Raw genomic sequence first — 24158 nt, forward strand, 5'->3', positions numbered from 1 at the left:
CACAAAGTAACCGCCCGCGCAGCTGCAGCGAGGCCCGCCCGTACTCACGGCCGCTCCGCGGTCCGCGCCCCGACCCGCAGCGCCCATCCGGCCCAGACCCGGTCAGCGCGGGCTCGGCTCTCAGGCGTTCCCGGCGCGGCCCGGGACGCGCTGAGGCCGTTAGCGCCTAGGCAGGGCGCGAGGCATCCTCCCGCCGCCGCCCCGCGGGCCGCCTGCCCTTTGTTTTGGAGCGGTGGCCCGGCCCAGCCGCCGTTAACGGCCTCGGAGCGCGGCGCCGGCCAATCAGAGCGCCTTGTCTCCAGCGCCCCGCCCGCGTCCCGCCTCCGTTTCACCCCGCGCCCCGCCTGCCCCGCGCGCCTCCGCCCCGCGCGCTCCAGGCCAAGGAGCTCCGCCGGCTCGCACCCGGCCCGGAGGGGCAGGAGCGCACGTGCCGCGGGGCGCGCCGCACTCTCATTGGCTGGCCCGCCGGGCGCGGCCTCGGAGCCAGCCTGTGAGAGCCGACGGCCCCGGGGGCGGGGCCGCGCGGGGCGGGGCGAGGGCGGGTTCGGGTTCCGCGAGGAGCCCGGCGCGCGGGCGCAGGCTGGTAGGGCAGGGGCCCTCGTCCCGTGAGACCGGCAGGGGTGGACGCGCGCCCTCGGAAGCCCACCGGTCACCCGCTCCTCGGGCTCGCGGGGATGGGCCGAGGGCGTGCAGTGCCCGCAGCTCCAGGGCCTGAGGCGAGCTTGCGCGCAGCCTCCGCGGCCGGCGCCATGCCCGTCCCGCCCGTCCGCGCGATCGGCCGCGTTCGGGGGGGCGGCGGCGGAAGGCGGCGCGCGGGGCGGACGTGGAGGCCGAGGCGGGCTCGGACGCGCCTGGCCAGGGCCGGCCCTTGACCCAACCCTTCCGCGGCCGGGTCCCCAGAGTGCAGTCATCCGTGCTGTCCTGTCCCCACCACCGTCTCTGAACCCGAGGACCGAACCCAGCAGCCCGCGCCACCCCCACGCCTCTAATGTCCCTGTTTTCTTGGTTTCATATCCCCTCTTTTAAATAAAAGTACATGTATTTGAAGGCTGGGTGCGGTGGCGCACGCCTGTAATCCCAAGACTTTGGGAGGCCAAGGCGGGCGGATCACCTGAGATCAGGAGTTTCAAACCAACCTGGCCAACATGGTGCGCCTGTAATCCCTGCTACTCAGGAAGCTGAGGCAGGAGAATCGCTTGAACTCGGGAGGCAGAGGTTGCAATGAGCAGAGATCAAGCCTCTGCACTACAGCCTGGGCAACACAGCGCAACTCTGTCTCAAAAAAAAAAAAAAAAGTAAAAATGGTGAATTTTATGTATATTTTACCACAATAAAAATAGTAAAAGTCGGCCGGGCGCGGTGGCTCAAGCCTGTAATCCCAGCACTTTGTGAGGCCGAGGCGGGTGGATCACGAGGTCGAGAAATCAAGACCATCCTGGTGAACATGGTGAAACCCCGTCTCTACTAAAAATACAAAAAAAAAAAAACTAGCTGGGCATGGTGGCGCGTGCCTGTAATCCCAGCTACTCAGGAGGCTGAGGCAGGAGAATTGCCTGAACCCAGGAGGCAGAGGTTGCGGTGAGCCGAGATCGCGCCATTGCACTCCAGCCTGGGTAACAAGAGCGAAACTCCGTCTCAAAAAAAAAAAAAAAAAAAAGTAAAAGTCTACATTGTGATCTATACACATACATATGAAAGAAAAGTTTCATGATTTAATACATAATCTTATTTTGGGCAATGTCCTAATGTTTCTTTTTTTTCTTTTTGACAAGAGTCTTGTTCTGTCACCCAGGCTGGAGTGCAGTGGTGTGATCTCGGCTCACTGCCACCTCCGCCTCCCGGGTTCAAGCAACTCTCCTGCCTCAGCCTCCCAGGTAGCTGGGATTACAGGTGCCCATCACTGTGCCCAGCTAATTTTTGTAATTTTACTAGAGACAGGGTTTCGTCATGTTGGCCAGGCTGGTCTCGAACTCCTGACCTCAGGTGATCCGCCTGCCTTGGCATCCCAAAGTGCTGGGATTACAGGCGTGAGCCACTGCGCCCAGCCTGTCCTAACGTTTCTATCCTCCTTTGTTTTTGTTAACAAAATTCTGGGCACGACCTTCTGGGTGGCCTTGAGCAGCACCGTCAGCCAGCCCTGCAGTCTGCCACCCGCTGCCTGCCCTGTGGTTGCACCGTTGATAACCCACTTTCCCCAGCCCACTCAGGACCACTGCCTTCCAGCTCCAGGGTTTGCTCTCTTTAGTGTCCCAGCTCCATGCTTCAGCATGCCCGCCACCTGGGGCTGCCCTCCCCGATGCCCATTTCGTCCCTGACCCCTTTCTCAAACCCCACCCTTGCCTGTCCTGGAGAAATTCAGCCCACCTGCTACTGGGAAATGCATCTGGCTGCTTACTTTGGGGACACCAGTTTCTAGGGAAGCCTAGTCTTCCTGAAAACCCTCCACCTGCTCTACCTCTGGGTCTGTGCAGGTTCCACCATCCTGGAAGATGATCTCACACCTCCTCCCCTCTGTTAACTCTGGGTCCAATTTTACAGACAACATAGAGATAGGAGAAGACTCCTCCCTGCCCCCACCACTAATAAATATCCCATCCTAAACATCCACCCTGCCTGCTGCCACGAACACATGGCTTGTCCATCGTCTGCACCCCACCACTCACTGGGCTGCCCCATTAGGGGTAGAAGCCGAGCTGTTGGCTCCACGAGCCCTCTTTACTATGCCCACCTGCTCTGCAATTCTTCAGGGCAAGAAGACACAGAAGGGCACGGCCTGGGCTCCTCCCATGCCCCCTCTAATTCTCAGGGCCCCATCTCAACTGCGCCAACGTCATGTCACCAAATGTCACGTCTGGGCTCAGCCCACATCTTACTGGATGGTCCTACCAGCATTTCCTACAGTGGGGCGCTTTTTAAAAACATTTTCTTCGCTTAGATTCCAGGTCTCCACTCTCTCTTCCTCACTGGCCTCCCTTTCCCCATCTTCCTGATATTGGAGGCCCCAAAAGTTCAGCCCTTCTGTCCCCTCCCTTCCCTCCACTGGCCTGACAGGTGATCTCCACCAAGCCCACTGGCAGTGGAAGACCACGCAAAGCCTGCTACTGATCAAGTGTGTTCCTGGCCAAACACAGTGGCTCATGCCTATAGTCCCAGCACTTTGGGAAGCTGAGACTTGAGCTCAGGAGTTCAAGACGAGAATGGGCAACATGGTGAAACCCCATCTCTACACACACACACACACACACACACACACACACGTATATGCAAAAATTAGCCAGGTTTGGTGGCCACATGCCTGTAGTCCCAGGTACTTGGGAGGCTGACATGGGAGGATCACTTAAACCTGGTAAGTTGAGGCTGCAGGGAGCGCTTCAGCCTGGGCAACAGAACAAGGCCCTGTCTCAAACAAAAAAGTGTGTTCCTGAGCACAAACCCTCCCCTGATCCCAAGCTCTCACCTACAGCTGCCCACTTCCAGTCCCACTTGGAGGTCTACACTTTAAACCCAACACATACCAAACCAAGCCTGTCTCCACCAGCTCAGTTAAGGGTGTGGCCATTTGGGAGGCACAGGCCAAATCCTCAGAATCCTCCCTGAATCCTCTTTCCCTCACATCCCACATCTAACCCCTCAGCAAGGCCCCGGCTTCCCACTCCTGCCATCAGCACCCAGGCTGAGCCACTCTCATCTCTTGTCTAGATTATTGTCATTGCTCAAGTGGTCTCCAAATTGTAAAGTTTGCTTCCTTAACTCCACTCTTCACGGACTGATTCTTTTAGAACAAAAAGCCAGATCTGTACCTCCCCAAATGCACCAGGTAAAAGCTAGAGTTCATTAATGGGCTGCAGTGATTTGTTCCTCCCTCTCTCTTCTTCATTTCCTGCTACTCCCCCTGCAAGAGTTTAGTCAACTACAAAGCATAAAGTTTTTGTTTTGGGGGTTTTTTTTGAGACGAAGTTGCTCTGTTGCCCAGGCTAGAATGCAGTGGTGGGATCTTGGCTCATTGTAACCTCCCCCTCCCAGGTTCAAATGACTCTTCTGCCTCAGCCTCCCAAGTAGCTGGGATTACAGGCACCCACCACCAAGCACCTCCCCCCGCCTTTTTGAGACAGTTGCTCTTGTTGCCCAGGCTGGAGTGCAATTGCATAATCATGGCTTACTGCAACCTCCACCTCCCAGGTTCAAGTGATTCTCCTGCCTCAGCTTCCCAAGTAGCTGGGATTACAGGCATGCGAACACCTGGCTAAATTTTTCTTTCTTTCTTTCTTTCTTTTTTTTTTTTTTTTTTGAGACAGAGTTTCGCTCTTGTTACCCAGGCTGGAGTGCAATGGCGCAATCTGGGCTCACCGCAACCTCTACCTCCTGGGTTCAAGCAATTCTTCTGCCTTAGCCTCCTGAGTAGCTGGGACTACAGGCATGCACCACCATGCCCAGCTAATTCTTGTATTTTTTTTTAGTAGAGACGGGGTTTCACCAGGATGGTCTTGATCTCTTGACCTTGGATCCACCTGCCTTGGCCTCCCAAAGTGTTGGGATTATAGGTGTGAGCCACCACGCCCAGCTTTTTTTTTGTATTGTTAGTAGAGATGGGTTTTCTCCATGTTGGTCAGGCTAGTCTCGAGCTCCTGACCTCAGGTAATCCACCCAACTCGGCCTCCCAAAGTGCTGAAATTACAGGCATGAGCCACCGTGCCTGGCCTGTGTGTGTGTGTATATATATATATATATATATATATTTTTTTTTTTTTTTTTTTTTTTTTAGTAGAGACGGGGGTTTCACCATGTTGCCCAGGCTGGTCTCAAACTCCTGACCTCAAGCAGTCCTCCCACATTGACCTCCCAACGTGCTGGAATTACAGGTGTGAGCCACTGTGCTGGGCCCAGAGTTTGTACTGGGGCTCCATCACATAGGCGCAGGTGAGGGCTCAGGAGGAGAAGCTCAGACCGCAGCCTCTCGGTGTGACACAGAGCCCCTGCTCTGAATCTATTTTTTTTTTGAGACGGAGTTTCGCTCTTGTTACCCAGGCTGGAGTGCAATGGCGCGATCTCGGCTCACCGCAACCTCCGCCTCCCGGGTTCAGGCAATTCTCCTGCCTCAGCCTCCTGAGTAGCTGGGATTACAGGCACGAGCCACCATGCCCAGCTAATTTTTTGTATTTTTAGTAGAGACGGGGTTTCACCATGTTGACCAGGATGGTCTCAATCTCTTGACCTCGTGATCCACCCGCCTCGGCCTCCCAAAGTGCTGGGATTACAGGCTTGAGCCACCGCGCCCGGCCCGTTCTGAATCTCACAGTTGGTCTTTCTGCTTTGGTTGTCCCCACCTTAAGACACGCTGCCAGCGGATCCTCAGTGAATGACCCAGGACCCCTGATCAGCAAAGACACTCCCATCTGGCAGGACAACCACCAGGGCCTGGTGATCAGCTACCAGAAGCAGGTGCAGAGGCCTGCCCTCTCCCTGGGCAAGGTGAAACCCTTCGTGGAGCCATCCCCCGCCGACTGCTCTCTAGACGCTCCCACGTCCTTGATGTTCCCTCCCCTGCAAGGCTGCTCTTCCGTCAGCATCCTGCTCCCAGAAGCCCTCTCTTCCCCTTGCACTGGTCTGTATATTTCCCCCTCGCTTGGTTATTGCCATCTCTTCTCTCCTCCAAGGATGCAAATAGGGGCTGGGGGAGAGGCCTCGGTGTGTTCTTGGCTTGTCACTGAGAGCATCACGGAGAGAGCCACTCACAGGATGGCCAAGGATCAACCCAGACCCAAGACGCCAGGCCCTGTCCATGCTTAGGAAACGCCAGCCTTCCTCCAGGTGTCCAGCTCCTTCCAGGGCAGGATGTACTGGGAAGAGGCAAGACTGAGGGATAGGAGCAGTGGCTCAGTGAGAGTCCAGAGCGGAGAAAACAGATTTGTACTAGGTACTTGCCCCACGGAGTTCCCTGGTATTAAAAAACACCCTCCGGCCAGCGGGCAGTGTCATTATCCACTCGAAGCCAAGCGGAGGGGAACAGACCAGGCTACCTGTTCCAGGCATGGATGGGAATACGAAGCCTGTGAAATGTCAGCAGGCTCAGTGCCCGTCGCAGGCTCTCCAGCCCTGCACAGAATAACGGCATGTGTTGACTGACGGGGTGAAGCCAGAACTGCCTGAGAGCTGAGACACAGCAGAGGCTGAGGCCTCCCCAGGGGAGCCAGTCTGACGGGGTGTTTTTGGGCTGTGTCCCCCACAGGTGACTGCATTTGGAGAGAGAGTCTTTAAAGAAAACATTAAGTTAAAATGAGGTCATGAGAGTGGACCTAACCAATATGACTATTGTCCTTATAAAAAGAGATGAGGCAAAATAAATAAATAAATAAATAAAAATAATAAAAAAAAAAGAGATGAGGCCAGGTGTGGTGGCTTACACTTATAATCCCAGCCCTTTGAGAGGCCCAAGCGGGAGACCTCCATCTCTAAAACAAATGATTTTTTTTGGACACACCGTCTTGCTCTGTCGCTCAGGCTGGAGTGTAGTGGCATGATCACGGCTCACTGCAGCTTCAGCCTCCTGGGCTCAAGCGATCCACTGACCTCAGCCTACTGAGTAGCTGGGACTACAGACAGGCACCACCATGCCCAGCTAATTTTTAAATGTTTCTGTAGGCCAGGCACCGTGGCTCACACCTGTAATCTCAGCACTTTGGGAGGCCAAGGCAGGCGGATCACCTGAGGTTGGGGGTTTGAGACCAACCTGGCTGACATAATAAAACCCTGTCTCTACTAAAAATACAAAAACTATCTGGGTATGGTGGTACACGTCTGTAATCCCAGCTACATGGGAGGCTGCGGCACGAGAATTACTTGAACCTGGGAGGCAGAGGTTGCAGTGAGCCGAGACAGTGCCATTGCACTCCAGCCTGGGCGACAGAGGGAGACTCTGTCTCAAAAAAAAAAAAGTTTCCGTAAACATGAAGGTCTCACTATGTTGCCCAAGCTGGGTCTTGAACTTCTGGGCTCAAGTGATCCTCCACCTCAGCCTCCCAAAGTACTATAATTATAGGCGTGAGCCACTGTGCCTGGCCAAATACATGCCCATAGTCCCAGGTATTTGGGAGGCTAAGGTGGGAAGATGGCTTGAGCCCAGGAGTTTGAGGCTGTAGTGAGCTATGATTGTACCACTGCATTCCGGGCTGGGCAACAGAGTGAGAACCTGTCTCTTTTTAATTTTTTAATTTTAATTTTTTTTAAAAAACAGGGTTTCACCATGTTGGTCAGGCTGGTCTTGAACTCCCGACCTCAGGTGATATGCCTGCCTTGGCCTCCAAAGTGCTTGGATTACAGGCATGAGCCACCACGCCCAGCCTAGAGAACCTGTCTCTTAAGAAAAAAAAAAAAAAAAAAAAAAAAAGAGAGAGAGAGATTGGCCAGGCATAGTGGCTCTTGATCCCAGCACTTTGTGGGGCAGAGGCTGGTGAATCATGAGGTCAGGAGATGGAGACCATCCTGGCCAACATGGTGAAACCCTGTTTCTACTAAAAATACAAAAATTAGCTGGGTGTGGTGGTTTGTATCTGTAGTCCCAGCTACTCAGGAGGCTGAGGCAGGAGAATCACTTGAACCCAGGAGGCGGAGGCTGCAGTAAGCCTAGATCACGCTATTGCACTCCAGCCTGGGCAACAGAGAGAGACTCCATCTCAAAAAAAAAAAAAAAAAAAAAAAGCCGGGCGCGGTGGCTCAAGCCTGTAATCCCAGCACTTTGGGAGGCTGAGGCGGGTGGATCACAAGGTCGAGAGATCGAGACCAACCTGGTCAACATGGTGAAACCCCGTCTCTACTAAAAATACAAAAAATTAGCTGGGCATGGTGGTGCGTGCCTGTAATCCCAGCTACTCAGGAGGCTGAGGCAGGAGAATTGCCTGAACCCAGGAGGCGGAGGTTGCGGTGAGCCGAGATCGCGCCATTGCACTCCAGCCTGGGTGACAAGAGCGAAACTCCGTCTCAAAAAAAAAAAAAAAAAAAATTAAAGACACAGACACACACAGAGGGATGACCACGTGAGCACACAGGGAGAAGACACCATCAACAAGCCAGAGAGAGAGGCCACAGAAGAAATCAACCCTGCTGACACCTTCACCTTGGCCTTCCAGCCTCCACAACTGTGAGAAAATAAATTCCTGCTGTTCAAGCCATCCAGTCTGTGGTACTTTGTTACGGCAGCCCAAGCTGACTAATACACTGGATTTTGCAGGTAGAAAGATACTTACAGCAACTCTCCTCAAGGGCTGCCCAGCCGGCCTTCCACCCAAATCCTGCCTAAATCCCTAGAGTTGGCCAAAACTGAGCCGCCCGCCTTGGTGTAACTTCAGCGCGGGCTGGTGGAATTGCTGTGGACAGACAGGAAACTCAACCTCCCGGACGCCAATGGTCTCCTCGGCCAAGTGAGGGGCTGTGGGGAGTGCTCTCCAGAGCCCCTGGAATCTAAAGTTTTGTGACTTGCTAAGACTTTATGATAGGAAAGCCCATTAGGAAGCACCCAGGTGCTGTTGGCATAGCAACCACAAGCCGTCTTATGTTCTTTCCAAATTAAAAACTTTCCAGCTTTAGAACTGAGGAGAGAAAGATGTAAGAGCAGAGATGAAATTAAGTTATTGATGGAAGTGGTTGCCATGGCGTCATGCTGTCCTTGGAGTCTGCCAGCTGCCACTTGATTTCTCCATTTTTCGTGCAAATGAAGAAGTGCAAGAGGAGATAAGGACCAGCCGCCCACAGTGAGGGAGAAAAACAAAGCGTATGTGTTCATTAGAAAGAGTTCACTCGTGATGGGAGCTTATTTTTTCTTTTTCTTTTTCTTTTTTTTTTTTTGACTCTAATAGCACCCGATATGGGAGCTTATTTTATTTTTATTTATTTATTTATTTATTTTTTATTAGACAGAGTTTCACTCTTGTTACCCAGGCTGGAGTGCAATGGCACGATCTCAGCTCACCGCAACCTCCGCCTCCTGGGTTCAGGCAATTCTCCTGCCTCAGCCTCCTGAGTAGCTGGGATTACAGGCACACACCACCATGCCCAGCTAATGTTTTGTATTTTTAGTAGAGACGGGGTTTCACCTTGTTGACCAAGATGGTCTCGATCTCTTGACCTTGTGATCCACCCACCTCGGCCTCCCAAAGTGCTGGGATTACAGGCTTGAGCCACCGCGCCCGGCTCTGGAGCTTATTTTTTATGAGTAGCAGCCAGGCACTGTGGCTCACACCTGTAATCCCAGCACTTTGGGAGGTTGAGGTGGGCAGATCACGAGGTCAGGAGTTCAAGACCAGCCTGGCCAATATGGCGAAACCTCATCTCTACTAAAAAATACAACACTAGGCCGGGCGCGGTGGCTCACGCCTGTAATCCCAGCACTTTGGGAGGCCGAGGCGGGTGGATCACGAGGTCAAGAGATCGAGACCATCCCAGTCAACATGGTGAAACCCCATCTCTACTAAAAATACAAAAAATTAGCTGGGCATGGTGGCACGTGCCTGTAATCCCAGCTACTCAGGAGGCTGAGGCAGGAGAATTGCCTGAACCCAGGGGGCGGAGGTTGCGGTGAGCCGAGATCGCGCCATTGCACTCCAGCCTGGGTAACAAGAGCGAAACTCCGTCTCAAAAAAAAAAAAAAAAAAAAAAAATACAAAACTTAGCGGCTGGGCGCGGTGGCTCAAGCCTGTAATCCCAGCACTTTGGGAGGCCGAGGCGGGTGGATCATGAGGTCAGGAGATCGAGATCATCCTGGTCAACATGGTGAAACCCCGTCTCCACAAAAATACAAGAAATTAGCTGGGCATGGTGGTGCATGCCTGTAATCCCAGCTACTCAGGAGGTTGAGGCAGGAGAATTGCCTGAAACTAGGAGGCGGAGGTTGCGGTGAGCCGAGACCGCGCCATTGCACTCCAGCCTGGGTAACAAAAAAGTGAAACTCTGTCTCAAAAAAAAAAAAATGCAAAACTTAGCTGGGCTTGGTGGCGTGTGACTGTCATCTCAGCTACTCAGGAGGCTGAGGCAGGAGAATAGCTTGAACCCGGGATACAGAGGTTGCAGTGAGCTATCATTGTGCCATTGCACTCCAGTTTGGGCAACAGAGCCAGACTCAAAAAAAGAAAAAAAAAAAAGGTAGATATATGCCCAGTGTGCAGGCCTTCTCAAAACTTACACGAATCGCTTGGGGATTTTGTTAAAATGTGGTTGCGAAAATGGTAAGTCTGGGGTGTGGCCTGAGATTCTGCATTTTAGGCCAGTCATCGTGGTGGCTCACACCTGTAATCCCAACACTTTGGGAGGCCAAGGCAGGTGGATCACTTGAGGTCAGGAGTTTGAGACCAGCCTGGCCAACATGGCAAAATCCCATCTCTACTAAAAATACAAAAGAATTAGCCGGGCGTGGTGGTGCACACCTGTGGTCTCAGCTACTCAGGAGGCTGAGGCATGAAGATCACTTGAACCCGTGAGGTGGAGGTTGCAGTGAGCCAAGATCTCACCACGGCACTCCAGCCTGGGTGACACCCATCTCAAAATAAAAGAAAAAAAGATTCTGCATTTTATTGTATTGTATTTTGTTATTTATTATTTTTTACTCTTTATTTTTTTGAGGAGTCTCATTCTGTCACCAGGCTGGAGTACAGTGGCATGATCTCAGCCCACTGCAATCTCCACCTTCTGGGTTCAAGCAATTCTCCTGCCCCAGCCTCCAGAGTAGTTGGGACTAAAGGTGTGCACCACCACACCTGGCTAATTTTTTTGCAATTTTTTGTAGAGATCGGGTTTTGCCATGTTAGCCAGGCTGATCTCAAACTCCTGGATTCAAGCGATCCGCCCACCTTGGACTCCCAAAGTGCTGAGATTACAGATGTGAGCCATCGTACCCAGCCCATTATTTTAAATTGTGATAAATACACATAGCATAAAACTTACCATCTTAGACCTTATTTTATTTTATTTTATTTTATTTATTTATTTATTTATTTTGAGACGGAGTTTTGCTCTTGTTACCCAGGCTGGAGTGCAATGGCGCGATCTCGGCTCACCGCAGCCTCCGCCTCCTGGGTTCAGGCAATTCTCCTGCCTCAGCCTCCTGAGTAGCTGGGATTACAGGCACGCACCACCATGCCCAGCTAACTTTTTGTATTTTTAGTAGAGACGAGGTTTCAGCTTGCTGACCAGGATGGTCTTGATCTCTTGACCTCGTGATCCACCCGCCTCGGCCTCCCAAAGTGCTGGGATTACAGGCTTGAGCCACCGCGCCCGGCCTGACCTTATTTTATTTTATTTTAAGGGATGAAGTTTCATTCTGCCACCCAGGCCAAAGTACAGAGGTGCAATCACTGCTCACTGCAGCCTCGACCTCCTGGGCTTAAGCAGTCCTCCCATCTTAGCTGCCCGGGTTGCTGAAACTACAGGTCCGTGCCACTATGCCCAGCTAATTTTTTTTTAGAAATGGATTCTCCTTATGTTACCCAGGCTGGTCTCAAACTCCTGGGCTCAAGAAATCATCTTGCCTTGGCCTCCCAAAATGCTGTCATTACAGGCATGAGCCACTGCACTCGGCCCATGTTAAACCTTTTTTAAGTATACAGTTCAGCAGCGTTAAGTATATTCACACTGCTGTCCATCCAATCTCCAAAACAATTTCCATCTTGCAAAATGGAAACCGTATCTATTAAATAACAACTCCCCACATTCCCCTCCCCACAGAGAGTCTGCATTTATGACCAGATGATGCCAGCAGTGCTGGTCTGTGGCCCACATTTTGAGTGTCAGCTGTCCTTTGGAGCCTTTCTTAGTACCAGGGGCCGAGGTAGGTGGCAGGCAGGCCAGAGTGAACAGGCCACACAGTGTGCGTCCCAGGAATTTCCTGGCAAGTGGGGCAAGACACAGGGTGACAAAACTTCAGAGGAGTGGACAGGCTATGTCATTCACAAGTGTGACGAGCATGTGCATAGCGCAGGGAGGATGGAAGCATGGGCAGTCATGTGGAGACACTCAGCGACTGCCGAATTTACTTGCTAAGTTTGCTAGACCACTCCCTCATGTTGGCATGTTGGGCACTGGAGGCTACTCACCTTACTTTTTGCTATTATAAATAATGCTGGGGCCGGGCACAGTGGCTCACACCTGTAATCTCAGCACTTTGGAAGGCCGAGGCGGGTGGATCACAAGGTCAAGAGATAGAGACCATCCTTGCCAACATGGTGAAACCCCGTCTCTACTAAAAATACAAAAAATTAACTGGGTGTGGTGGTGCACGCCTGCAGTCCCAGCTACTTGGGAGGCTGAGGCAGGAGGATCGCTTGAGGTGGAGGCTGCAGTGAGTTGAGACTGCGCCACTGCACTCCAGCCAGGCGACAGAACAAGACTCCATCTCAAAAAACAAACAAAAGTAAATAAATAATGCTGGTATAAACATCTTTGTATCTGTGGCTGTTTTCTCTCGAGTTTTTGTCAAGAGGAAAAAACCTCAGGAATGGAATGAGGAGCCAAACTCATCTTCTTGTTGGCTCAAGGTGCATCTTCCAGATCCCACTGTATTCCTCCACAGTGCTGTTAGCAACACTAAAGGGCATGGATTTCTTTACAACCTTATGGCATTTGGCATTTATTTTTATTATTTTTTATTTTTAGAGATGGGTGTCACTCTGTCACCCAGACTAGAGTGCAGTGGCTTGATCATGGCTCACTGTAGCATTGACATCCTGGGTCAAGCGACACTCCTGTCTCAGCCTCCCAAGTAGCTAGGACTATAGGCGTGCACCACCATGCCTGCCTAATTTAAAACAATTTTTTTTGTAGAAGCAGGGCTTGCCATGTTGCCCAGGCTGGTCTCCAACTCCTGGGCTCCAGTAATCCTCCTGTCTTGGCCCCCCGAAGTGCTGAACGTTTATTTATTTAGAGACGGAGTATTGCTCTGTCTTCCAGGCTGGGTACAATGGCGAGATCTTAGCTCACTGCCACCTCTGCCTTCCAGGTTCAAGTGACTCTCCTGCCTCAGCCTCCAGAGAAGCTGGGATTATAGGCATGTGCCACCACACTCAGTGAATTTTTGTATTTTTAGTAGAAATGGGGTTTCACCATGTTGGTCAGGCTGGTCTTGAACTCCTGACCTCATGATCCACTTGCCTTAGCCTCCCAAAGTGCTGGGATGATAGGTGTGAGCCACCAGGCCTGGCCACATTTGGCTTTTAAAAGTTCTCTTTTGCTAAAAAAGCAAAGCAGAGTAGGGTATACACAAAATGGCACTTCATCTTTAATTTGCATTTCCCTGTTTACTAATAGTAGATGCTTTCCTCATGTAAGCAGACAACAATTTTCTTTCACTGATCATCAGTTGGGGAGGAGGCAAGGTGTTTGTACTTTCATGATTCTTTTTTTTTTTTGAGACATAGTTTTGCTGTTTTGTCCAGGCTGGAGTGTGGTGGCATGATCTCAGCTCACTGCAAACTCTGCCTCCTGGTTTCAAGCGATTGTCCTGCCACAGCCTCCCAAGTAGCTGGGATTACAGGCGCCCACCATCACCATACCCAGCTAATTTTTGTATTTTTAGTAGAGATGGGGTTTCACCATATTGGCCAGGCTGGCCTGGAACTTCTGACCTCATGATCCAACCGCCTTGGCCTCCCAAGGTGCTGGGATTACAGCCCTGTATTTTTGTGATTCTTTACATGTTTTGGAATGGACTTTTTTTTTTTTTTTTTTGAGACGGAGTTTCGCTCTTGTTACCCAGGCTGGAGTGCAATGGCGCAATCTCGGCTCACCACAACCTCCGCCTCCTGGGTTCAAGCAATTCTCCTGCCTCAGCCTCCTGAGTAGCTGGGATTACAGGCACGTGCCACCATGTCCAGCTAATTTTTTGTATCTTTTAGTAGAGACGGGGTTTCACCATGTTGACCAGGATGGTCTCGATCTCTTGACCTCGTGATCCACCCGCCTCGGCCTCCCAAAGTGCTGGGATTACAGGCTTGAGCCACCGCGCCAGGCTGGAATGGACTTTTCTTATTGGCCACTCATAACAGATATGTCCACAGTCCCCTGGCCCTCTGTACTGTGGTCATTGTTGGCATATATGAAATTAGATACAAGAAATTCCTCTAGTCCTCTGGTTTGTCCAAGACACTGGATTAATGGTTTCTCCAACCGCACCTGATGAGTGAACGCCCTGACCTTCCGGAAGCAACTGTTAGGAAAGGCATTGTGTAACAGGTATAAGAATGGGGGTGACTTCCAGTTTCAGCTCCAACATATCATGTTGTCACTCTTCTCCTTACAACAAGAACATACCGGCAGGCGCGGTGGCTCACGCCTGTAATCCCAGCACTTTGGGAGGCCGAGGCGGGTGGATCACAAGGTCAAGAGATCGAGACCATCCTGGTCAACATGGTGAAACCCCATCTCTACTAAAAATACAAAAGATTAGGTGGGCATGGTGGCACGTACCTGTAATCCCAGCTACTCAGGAGGCTGAGGCAGGAGAATTGCCTGAACCCAGGAGGCGGAGGTTGTGGTGAGCCGAGATCGCGCCATTGCACTCCAGCCTGGGTAACAAGAGCGAAACTCCGTCTCAAAAAAAAAAAAAAAAAAAAAATTCAATGATTTTCTTTCCATCAGGGAATTGAGGCCATAGGACAAGCTACTACCCCAAAAGCCAGAAATCACAGTTTGTTGGGAGCAAAAGCCAAGCAGGGCCAAGAGCTGGCAGGAAGCCTTAAAAGACCACTTAAATAGTAACTTAGATGAATGGCTAGATTTTGCATGTGTTTGAGAGTTAAAAACTCCTCAGGGGTGGGGCCCGGATGAGGTGACTCATACCTGTAATCCCAAAACTTTGGGAGGCCAAAGTGGGCAGATCACTTGAGGTCAGAAATTCAAGACCAGCCAGGTCAACATGGTGAAACCCCATTTCTACTAAAAATTCAAAAATTAGCTAAGCATGGTGGCACACACCTGTAATCCCAGCTACTCGGGAGGCTGAGGCAGAAGAATTGCTTGAACCCAGGAGGCGGAAGTTGCAGTGAGCTGAGGTTGCGCCATTGCACTCCAGTCTGGGTGACAGAGAGAGACTCACCTCAAAAAAAAAACAACAACAACAAAAAAAACAAAAACAAAAAACAAAACCTCATGGGGATCCAGTCTAAGGATCCACTCCCACACTTTAGTTGGTTTTACCTCCAAGGGCCCTACCAGGTTCTCATAGTGAAGAATGGAGGGAAATCCCTTGTGTTTGACCGGGAGGAAGGGAAAAGCAACCATTTTGAATTGTTCCTAGAGTGTTTTCAACAATAAAGACCAGCCAGCAGGAGAGAAGATTTCCCAGAGCCTGACCCAACGTGGGGGAAGGGATATGCCCAACTCTAGTTCTCAGTAGCACTCTGACTTACCCAAGGGGGCAAAAAAAGCTGAGATGTACCTGTGAAGGTCACAGCACAGGAACGCAGGCTCACTAAAAGACTGAGAGCTAATCTTGGGATTACAGAGTACTTCCCTCTATCCGCACCTGCCACCCCATCTGTAGGGCTCCCACACAATACAGACGGTCACTGCTCAAAAGAACCAGAAGACTCAGATTCTACTTAAGAAAAAGTCTCCAGGGAAACCCCAAGACAATGGTGGAAACAGAAACAAAGACCCTAAAGAACATTTTAGTCTCTGACACCTACAGCAAAGGCAGCCTCGCTCCTAGCCAGGAAAGCAAAAACCTCACACTAAAGCCCTATCCACCTTAGTGTTATTACTCAAAAGATCACATCTCTCAACAAAAAATTGTAAGGCATGCTAAAAGATAAGAAAAAACACAGTCTTCTGAACAGACTAAAGAAAGTGTCAGAGCCAGACTCAGATGGCAGAGACTTTGGAATGATCAGACTGAGAATTTAAAATAATACCTAGGATTAGTATGCTATGGGCTCTAATGGAAAAAGTTCAACAAGCAAGAACAGATGGGTGATGTAAGCAGAGAGATGGAAACTTAAGAGAGAAGCAGAGATTTAAAATGTTTATGTAGATTTCAGCTTCCAACTTACATCATTCTCCCTCCTTCTCAAGAAATTTGTTTTTTTTTTTTTTTTTGAGACAGGGTCTCACTCTGTTACCCAGGCTGCAGTGCAGTGGTGAGATCACGGCTCACTGCAACCTGTCTCCAGGGCTCAAGCGATCCTCCCACCTCAGTCCCGCAAGTAGCTAGGACTATAGGCATGAGCCACCATGTCCAGCTTATTTTTGCATTTTTTTGTAGAGACAGGGTTTCACAATGTTGCTCAGGCTGTTAAAGAATTTAGTCTGTGGACATTGTCTGCAGGCACTCAAAATGGTCCAGTGTTTGACATACTGACGTAGGCTTTCCTACAATACAGCCTGTAATAAAACTAGGCTGTCCCGAACCCTTGGTAATAGAATTGTTTACTTTTCTACCAAGAAGGTTGGGAAAGCACCAAAATCTGCATGTGGCATGTGCCCAAGCAGACTTCATGCTGTAAGACCTAAAGTTCTTCTTTTTTTTTTTTTTTTTTTGAGACGGAGTTTCGCTCTTGTCACCCAGGCTGGAGTGCAATGGCGCTATCTCGGCCCACCGCAACCTTGGCCCCCTGGGTTCAGGCAATTCTCCTGCCTCAGCCTCCTGAGTAGCTGGGATTACAGGCACGCATCACCAGGCCCAGCTGATTTTTTTGTATTTTTAGTAGAGATGGGGTTTCACCATGTTGACCAGGATGGTGTCGATCTATTGACCTTGTGATCCACCCGCCTTGGCTTCTCAAAGTGCTGGGATTACAGGCTTGAGCCACCGCGCCCAGCCAGACCTAAAGTTCTTATGAGGTGGTCCAAAACAAAGAAACACGTAAGCAGGGCCTACAGTGGTTCCATGTGTGCTAAATGTGTTCGTGACAGGATCAAGCGTGCTTTCCTTATCAGGGAACAGAAGATTGTTGTGAAAGAGCTGTGCGATCACAGCTCACTGCAGGTTTGATGTCCTGGGCCCAGGTGTTGCTAACCACAGGTGCCTGCCACCACACCTGGCTTAGCTTTTGTTTTTTTGTAGTGATGGAGTTTTGCCACATTGCCCAAGCTGGTCTCAAACTCCTGGGCTCAAGTGATCCACCTGCCTCACCCTGAAGCGCTGGGATTACAGGCGTGATCCTGTAAAATTGGCCTGAGTTTTGAATGTTGATCCAGATTTGCATATCAGGAATCAATCCTATCTGGTCAAGATGTATGATTCTTTTTTTTTTTTTTTTTTTGAGACCGAGTCTCACTCTGTCGCCCAGGCTGGAGTTCAATGGCGTGATCTTGGCTCACTGCAACGTCTGCCTCCCGGGTTCAAGCAATTCTCCTGCCTCAGTCTCCTGAGTAGCTGCGATTACCAGCACACGCCACCACGCCCAGATAATTTCTGCATTTTTAGTAGAGATGGGTTTTCCCCATGTTGGTCAGACCGGTCTTGAACTCCTGACTTGTGATCCGCCTGCCTTGGCATCTCAGAGTGCTGGGATTATAGGTATGAGCCACTGCACCTTGCCTGTATAACTTTTTTTTTTGAGATTGCGTTTTTGCTCTGTTGCTAGGTTGGAATGAAGTGGCATGATCTTGGCTTACTGCAACTTCTGCCTAAGCCTCCTGAGTAGCTGGGACTGCAGGTGCACATCACCACACCCGGCTAGTTTTTGTATTTTTAGTAGAGATAAGGTTTCACCATATTGGCCAGGATGGTCTTGATCTGTGGACCTCATGATCTGCCTGCCTCAGTTTCCTAGTGTTGGGATTACAGGCGTGAACCACTGTGCCAGCCTTAACATCTTTATCTGGTTTGGAGATTAGGGTAATCTGGCATCACAGAATGAGTTATGACTGTTTACTGTGCTTCTGTTTTCTGGAAGAGATTGTAGAGAATTGATGTCTTCCTTAAAACATCTGGGCCTGGTAGGGTCATGCTGAATGAGTTGAAAACTGAAGTCCACGAAAAAACCTGCCCATGGATGTTTACAGCAGCTTTATTTCATTTTGGAAGCATGTGAGATGTTCGTTGACAGCCAAATGGAGACACTATCAGTGGTATATCCATACAATGGAATATTATTCAGTGATAAGAAGAGAGGAGCTATATAATCACAAATAGACATGGAGGGCTACTGACTGCATATGGTTGAGTGAAAGAAGCCAGTCTGAAAATGACACATTCTGTTCTAACTACATGACATTCTGGAAAGGCAAAACCACGGCGACAGTAAAAAACCCCATGGTTGGCGGGGGATAGGTGTGCTGACGGTGCAGGGGTGGGTGTGTGGGACTCCATGTACTATCTGCCTAATTACTCTGTAAAAAGCGGTACTAAAAGAGTAATATGTACTTTAAAAATAGATGAGCAAGAGGGGAGGAATGACCAGGTTTGCCGAAGAGAGAGGTTTTGGGGGCCTCACAGGGGTCAGGATGTGTCTTAAGAGGAGTTTCATAACCATGGCCAAGAAAAGACATGTGCTCCCAGTGAGCTGAGCGGATCTTGACCAGGCAATGTTAACTACGACCTTCAAGATTTCATTATCTTCAAGATAGTCCTGGAGAGCCGAACATTCGTAAATGCAACCCAAGGTCTACTATTTGTGCAGCGTGAACAGATGAAAGCATCAATAGCAGGAGGTAAAATGAAAGATTTCTGTGGACAGAAACATCCTGGAGTTCTCAGCACCTGCATGTAGCCTCCCCACTGCTAGTTGACATGGCATTTAAATTTTTTTTTAAAAGAGTGGGTCTTGCTCTTTTTTTTTTAAAAGAGTGGGTTGCCCAGCAGGAGTGCAGTGGTGCAATCATAGCTCACTGCAGCTTTGAACTCCTGGGTTCAAGTGATCCTCCTGCCTCAGCCTCCCAGTGGTCCTAGTGGCTGAGACAATAGGCATGTGCCACTATGCCTGGCTTATTTTAAAAAACATTATTTTTTAGCGGCTGGACATGGTGGCTCAAGCCTGTAATCCCAGCACTTTGGGAGGCTGAGGCGGGTGGATCACGAGGTCAAGAGATCGAGACCATCCTGGTCAACATGGTGAAACCCCCTCTCTACGAAAAATACAAAAAAAAAATTAGCTGGACATGGTGGCGCATGCATGGTGGCGCGTGCCTGTAATCCCAGCTACTCAGGAGGCTGAGGCAGGAGAATTGCCTGAACCCAGGGGGCCAAGGTTGCGGTGAGCCAAGATCGTGCCATTGCACTCCAGCCTGGGTAACAAGAGCGAAAACTCTGTCTCGAAAAAAAAATAAATAAAAATTATTTTTTGTAGAGGTAAATACAACCTGTGTTGTCCAGGCTGGCTTTGAACACCTAGTTTCAAGCAATCCTCTTACCCTGGCCTCTCAAAGTGCAGGGATTACAGGTGTGAGCCACTGCACATGGCCCTGTTTGCTAGTTTTAATGATTCCTCTTCTCTGGTTACCAAGGCAATACAAAGTATTAAACTTCCTAGTGTGCCTGTCAAGAGGATGCTGCACCGTAGGCATTCCCCAGCACACAAGGAGTGCTCCCTCTGCTCTCTGCTGTGGCCCAGGGGTGTGTGGTCTCGGGCCTTTCCTCCGTCCTCTGGAGTCAGATCTGGCAGGCACACACTGTGCATTAAGCCTTGGGGCTGGCAGTGGAGGCCTGGCCAGAACCCTGGGCTGGGGTTGAAGGGCTGATCACGGACGGGCACAGGGCCAGCAGGCTGCAGTTAACAGCACAGAGTGGTCTTCCACAGAAGCGGCTTTCCTGGGGAGCTGTGTCACCTGATATCCACTGTGTGTGCCTGCTGCTTGTGGTGGCGTGCCATGAAGGGGATCGGGACAGTGGGAGCTCTTCTGGGGGCCCGAGATCGGCTCAGAATCAGAAATGTACACCAGCCACCTCAAGGGAAAAAGCAAGCGGAAAGTAAAAGACAAAGGGGAAGGGGCATGCAGCAGGCCATGCTGTTACCGGCTAAGCTCCAGGTGGCCTTGGTATCTCTGACCTCAACCTTGGGCTGCGCAGCTCATGGGAACATCTAATAGAGTCTTTAACCACTGTGCCAAGGTGGGGCCTGGCCAATGTCTCAGCAGCGAGGAGTCCTCACAGAGCCATCGCTGGAACCCTTATTGCCGGGACACGTACTCCAGTGCCTAGGTGTGGCCAACCCAGGTGGCTGGGGGTGTCTGTCTTGGCTTTGGAGCTCCTTTTGCTAGTGGAGCTGCTGTGTTCCCTGATTTCAGGTGGGACCTCCTATTTTGATGACAGCACATTCTTAAATCAAAACAGGGGAGCTAGTGTATACATACAACCCTGAGTTGGTTTCATGTCAATGTCAGACATGTGAGGGTGTTAGGCTGTTCTTGTGGTGGTATAAAATACCTGAGACTGGCTGGGCGTGGTAGCTTATGCCTATAATCCCAACACTTTGGGAACCTGAGGCGGGCGGATCACAAGGCCAGGAGTTCGAGACCAGCCTGGCCAATTATGGTGAAGCCCCATCTCTACTAAATAATACAAAAATTAGCCAGGCATGGTGGCGTGTGCCTGTAGTCCCAACTACTAAGGAGGCTGAGGCAGAGTAATTGCCTGAACCCAGGAGGCAGAGGTTGCACTGAGCCGAGATTGTACCACTGCCCTCCAGCCTGTGTGACAGAGCAAGATTCCATCTCAAAAAAAAAAAAAAAACACACACACACAAAAACCAAAAACCTGAATCTGGGTAATTTATAGAGAAAAGAGGTTTGATTGGCTCATAAGTCTGCAGGCTGCACAGGAAGCATGGCACCAGCATCTGCTTGGCTTCTGGGAGGCCTCAGGGAGCTTCCACTCCGGGCAGAAGGGTAAGTGGGAGCAGGTGCGGCACATGGCCAGAGCAGAGGTGAGCGTGCATGTGGGAAGGTGCCACACACTTTTACACAACCACATCTCACAAGGGTAGCACCTCCCACCAGTCCCCACCTCCAACACTGAGGACATCTCAGCATGCTTTCTGGCAGGGACGTCATCCAAACTCAGTCATCAACAAGCAACAAAGGGCTGCTGGAGAGGTATGCCTGCTGGCCCACCGAGGTCAGCACACTCACACTCACCCTGGGGGAGGACAGGCAGCCACTGTGACCCCCATTATCACCACCAACCAAATAGTGACTCTGGTGTCTACTTGGCGGGGGTCTAATTCTCCCTATCTGAAAAAAAAAAAAAATGCCTTGGGTCTGACTTGTCCTTGCAGAACTGTCCTCGCTTCAGTCTATCCAAGGTCCTCTTCCCATCAGAGAAGAGCCGGTCACACTGTGGCTGGCTCCCTCCCTGGGGCCTGGCTGATAGTCCCGGGAGGGGCCGAAGCACTGGAGGCACACATGTGGGCCGCCTGCTCACCCTCTTTCCCGCTTTCATCGCTTGTGAGCAAACAGAAACAAGACAGTTGTCTTCTGTCATGGTATCATCTGCCTCTCCTGCCTGCCGATTCCATTCCTGTTCTGTGCTGCCTGCACATCTCAGGCAGCAGTAGCTCTCTCCTAAGGGAATTCACTTTGGCAACCAAGCCCCACTGCAGCTCCTCCTTGCTCTGTGCTCCCCTCTTAGGTAGATGCCCTTAAAATGCTGTACTCCCAGCCTTGGGGCCCTGGAGTCCAGGGTGCTAATCCCCTAGCGCCTTCTAGCCACAAGAGGCTTCACTGACAGTATGACTTTCTTGTTTGAAATCTGCATTGGCCCAGCCTTTTTTTCTTAACAATTTATGTTTTTTTTTTTTTTGAGGCGGAGTTTCACTCGTTACCCAGGCTGGAGTGCAATGGCGCGATCTCGGCTCACCGCAACCTCCGCCTCCTGGGTTCAAGCAATTCTCCTGCCTCAGCCTCCTGAGTAGCTGGGATTACAGGCACACGCCACCATGCCCAGCTAATTTTTTGTATTTTTAGTAGAGACGGGGTTTCACCATGTTGACCAGGATGGTCTCGATCTCTTGACCTCGTGATCCACCCGCCTCGGCCTCCCAAAGTGCTGGGATTACAGGCTTGAGCCACCGCGCCTGGCCTTTTTTTTTTTTTTATTAATCAAGACAGAGTTCTCACTCTGTCACCCAGGCTGGAGTTCAGTGGTGCCATCTTGGGTCACTGCAACCTCTGCCTCCCGGGTTCAGTCGATTCTCACACCTCAGCCTCTGAGTAGCTGGGACTACAGGCATGCGCCACCATGCCTGGCCAGATATATGGATTTTTGTTTCCAACCTAGCAGTGACAGTACTTTTCTAAAACTGTGGGAGTCACTGCTGCTTTCACTCCTGCACTTACGCTCCCCAAGCACTTACTGTATTTGTAGTTTGAACTTTTTTTTTTGAGACGGAGTTTCGCTCGTTACCCAGGCTGGAGTGCAATGCCGCGATCTCGGCTCACCGCAACCTCCGCCTCCTGGGTTCAGGCAATTCTCCTGCCTCAGCCTCCTGAGTAGCTGGGATTACAGGCACGCGCCACCATGCCCAGCTAATTTTTTGTATTTTTTAGTAGAGACGGGGTTTCACCATGTTGACCAGGATGGTATCGATTTCTCGACCTCGTGATCCACCTGCCTCGGCCTCCCAAAGTGCTGGGATTACAGGCGTGAGCCACCGCGCCCGGCCATGATTGAGTATTTTAAAGGAAATACTAAGAGCACTCTCTGGGATTAAAGAGTGGGCAGACTGAAGGAATGGAGACATGCCGCTTGGTCACTGCCTCTCAAAACTGGTCTCAGAGCTGGCCTGAGGCCCTTCTGCGCAGGACCTGCTAGGTCGTGGGCCCACACTGCTGGTTGGCAGCACATCTTCCTCCAGTGCCTTGTTCCAGGCTTGAAAGCTTTGCCCTAGTGTCCAAGGTCACTGCTCACCTCTGCCTCCCTTCACACATTTAGCTTCCCTTGTCCAGTGTCCCACCACAGAGGAGCCTCCCCTGCTTCACTCATCACTTTCACAGCTGACAACTGGCTTCTGTTACTGCCTGGTCTTACTGAACAAAAGGGGCACTAGCTCCCCTGCTCCTTCTGGCCAAGAAACTCAAGGATTCCTCCCCAACTCCTACCTAATCAGGGACTTCTTTTAATTTTGACATGGCTTTCTCAAGCCTGTGTCTGGAGCATGGTGGTTCTGCGTCGCGCTGAAACTGCTGGGATTCCTGTGCTTGGGACACAGCTCAGCACATCACAGGTTCCAGAGCATGGATAGGGTATCATGTTTCCAGTCAACTCGAGAGGGCATCTGTAGGCCCTATATGTGGATGTGGAACATTACTGTATGAAAAACTCCCTTAGACTTAAACTTTCGTAAGATGAAATTAGGGCACAGGAAGGAAGAAAGTAACAGTAAATAATCTAGGCATTGGTGATTAAAGATGCCTTTCCTTTCAAAGTAGGCAGGCTGCTGTTTTCTGTGTGTGCGCATAGTACTAGGGTGGCTCTCAGAGTACAGGGAAGCAAAAATGGCCCAGAAGGCCCTTCTGATATCCTCAAGTAAAGACAACTTTGCTTTCAAATGGAAAACTGCTACTGTCACATTCTTGCTGTAATCATTCCAGCTTTTACACATACACATTTGTGGATCCCCACAGAAATATCATCACAAAGCTACTGGACATCAGTCTTCTTGGCCTGCGTATAGCTGAAAGGTGTTTTCCCTTCCCTCAGGGACCAGCAGGTCCAGGCATTTCCTAAAAGTGGGGACTGTCCCTGCTGCAGCCCCCGCTCCTGGCCTCTAGTGCTGTGATGTTATTTGGCAGGAACTCAGTGTCTGCTGAATGGATCTGGAGCAGATAAAGCCAGTGTGAAGTCACAAGGAAAACCACAGGATTGACATCTTCCGTTGGGCATTTTGTGACTGAAACTGGACAGGGTCTCTTCCTTCCCTCCCTCCTGCCACAACTGAACACAATGTCACCCATCGGCAAGGGTGACACAGCTGGCCTCACAGCTTCCCAGGCAGCCCTAGATGACTTTCTGCTCTCCATAGACACAGTCTAGGCTTGTGATGCTGAGGCACTCCACCTGCATTGCCTGAACGTGGCGGATCTGCCAACCACTGCCCACACCATTTGCTCAGCTGCAGTGGGTGCCCAGCCACGTGATCTGTGCCCCGATGTCATGGCCCCTCCACCAGCCCTGTGGTTGCAACCCACGTCTCCCCACTGTACCTCTTCCCCTTGGTCTTCTACTTCACCCAGCCCAGCTA

At 50.8% G+C, this 24158-nt stretch overlaps 1 protein-coding gene across 2 annotated transcripts in view; it reads right to left on the reverse strand.

Moving 5' to 3' along the window:
- Positions 1–256, reverse strand: part of YPEL1 (yippee like 1) — a 36191-nt gene extending 35935 nt beyond the window's left edge. The window contains exon 1 of one of the 2 annotated variants that reach the window (XM_074390987.1): positions 49–256. The gene's annotated coding sequence lies outside the window, so the exon portion shown is untranslated. The remainder of the gene's footprint in view (positions 1–48) is intronic. The other variant, XM_039462365.2, reaches the window with a different exon arrangement.
- Between the last annotated feature and the right edge of the window lie 23902 nt (positions 257–24158).

This window comes from Saimiri boliviensis, chromosome 21, assembly GCF_048565385.1.
Source record: "Saimiri boliviensis isolate mSaiBol1 chromosome 21, mSaiBol1.pri, whole genome shotgun sequence".
NCBI classification, from domain to species: domain Eukaryota; kingdom Metazoa; phylum Chordata; class Mammalia; order Primates; family Cebidae; genus Saimiri; species Saimiri boliviensis.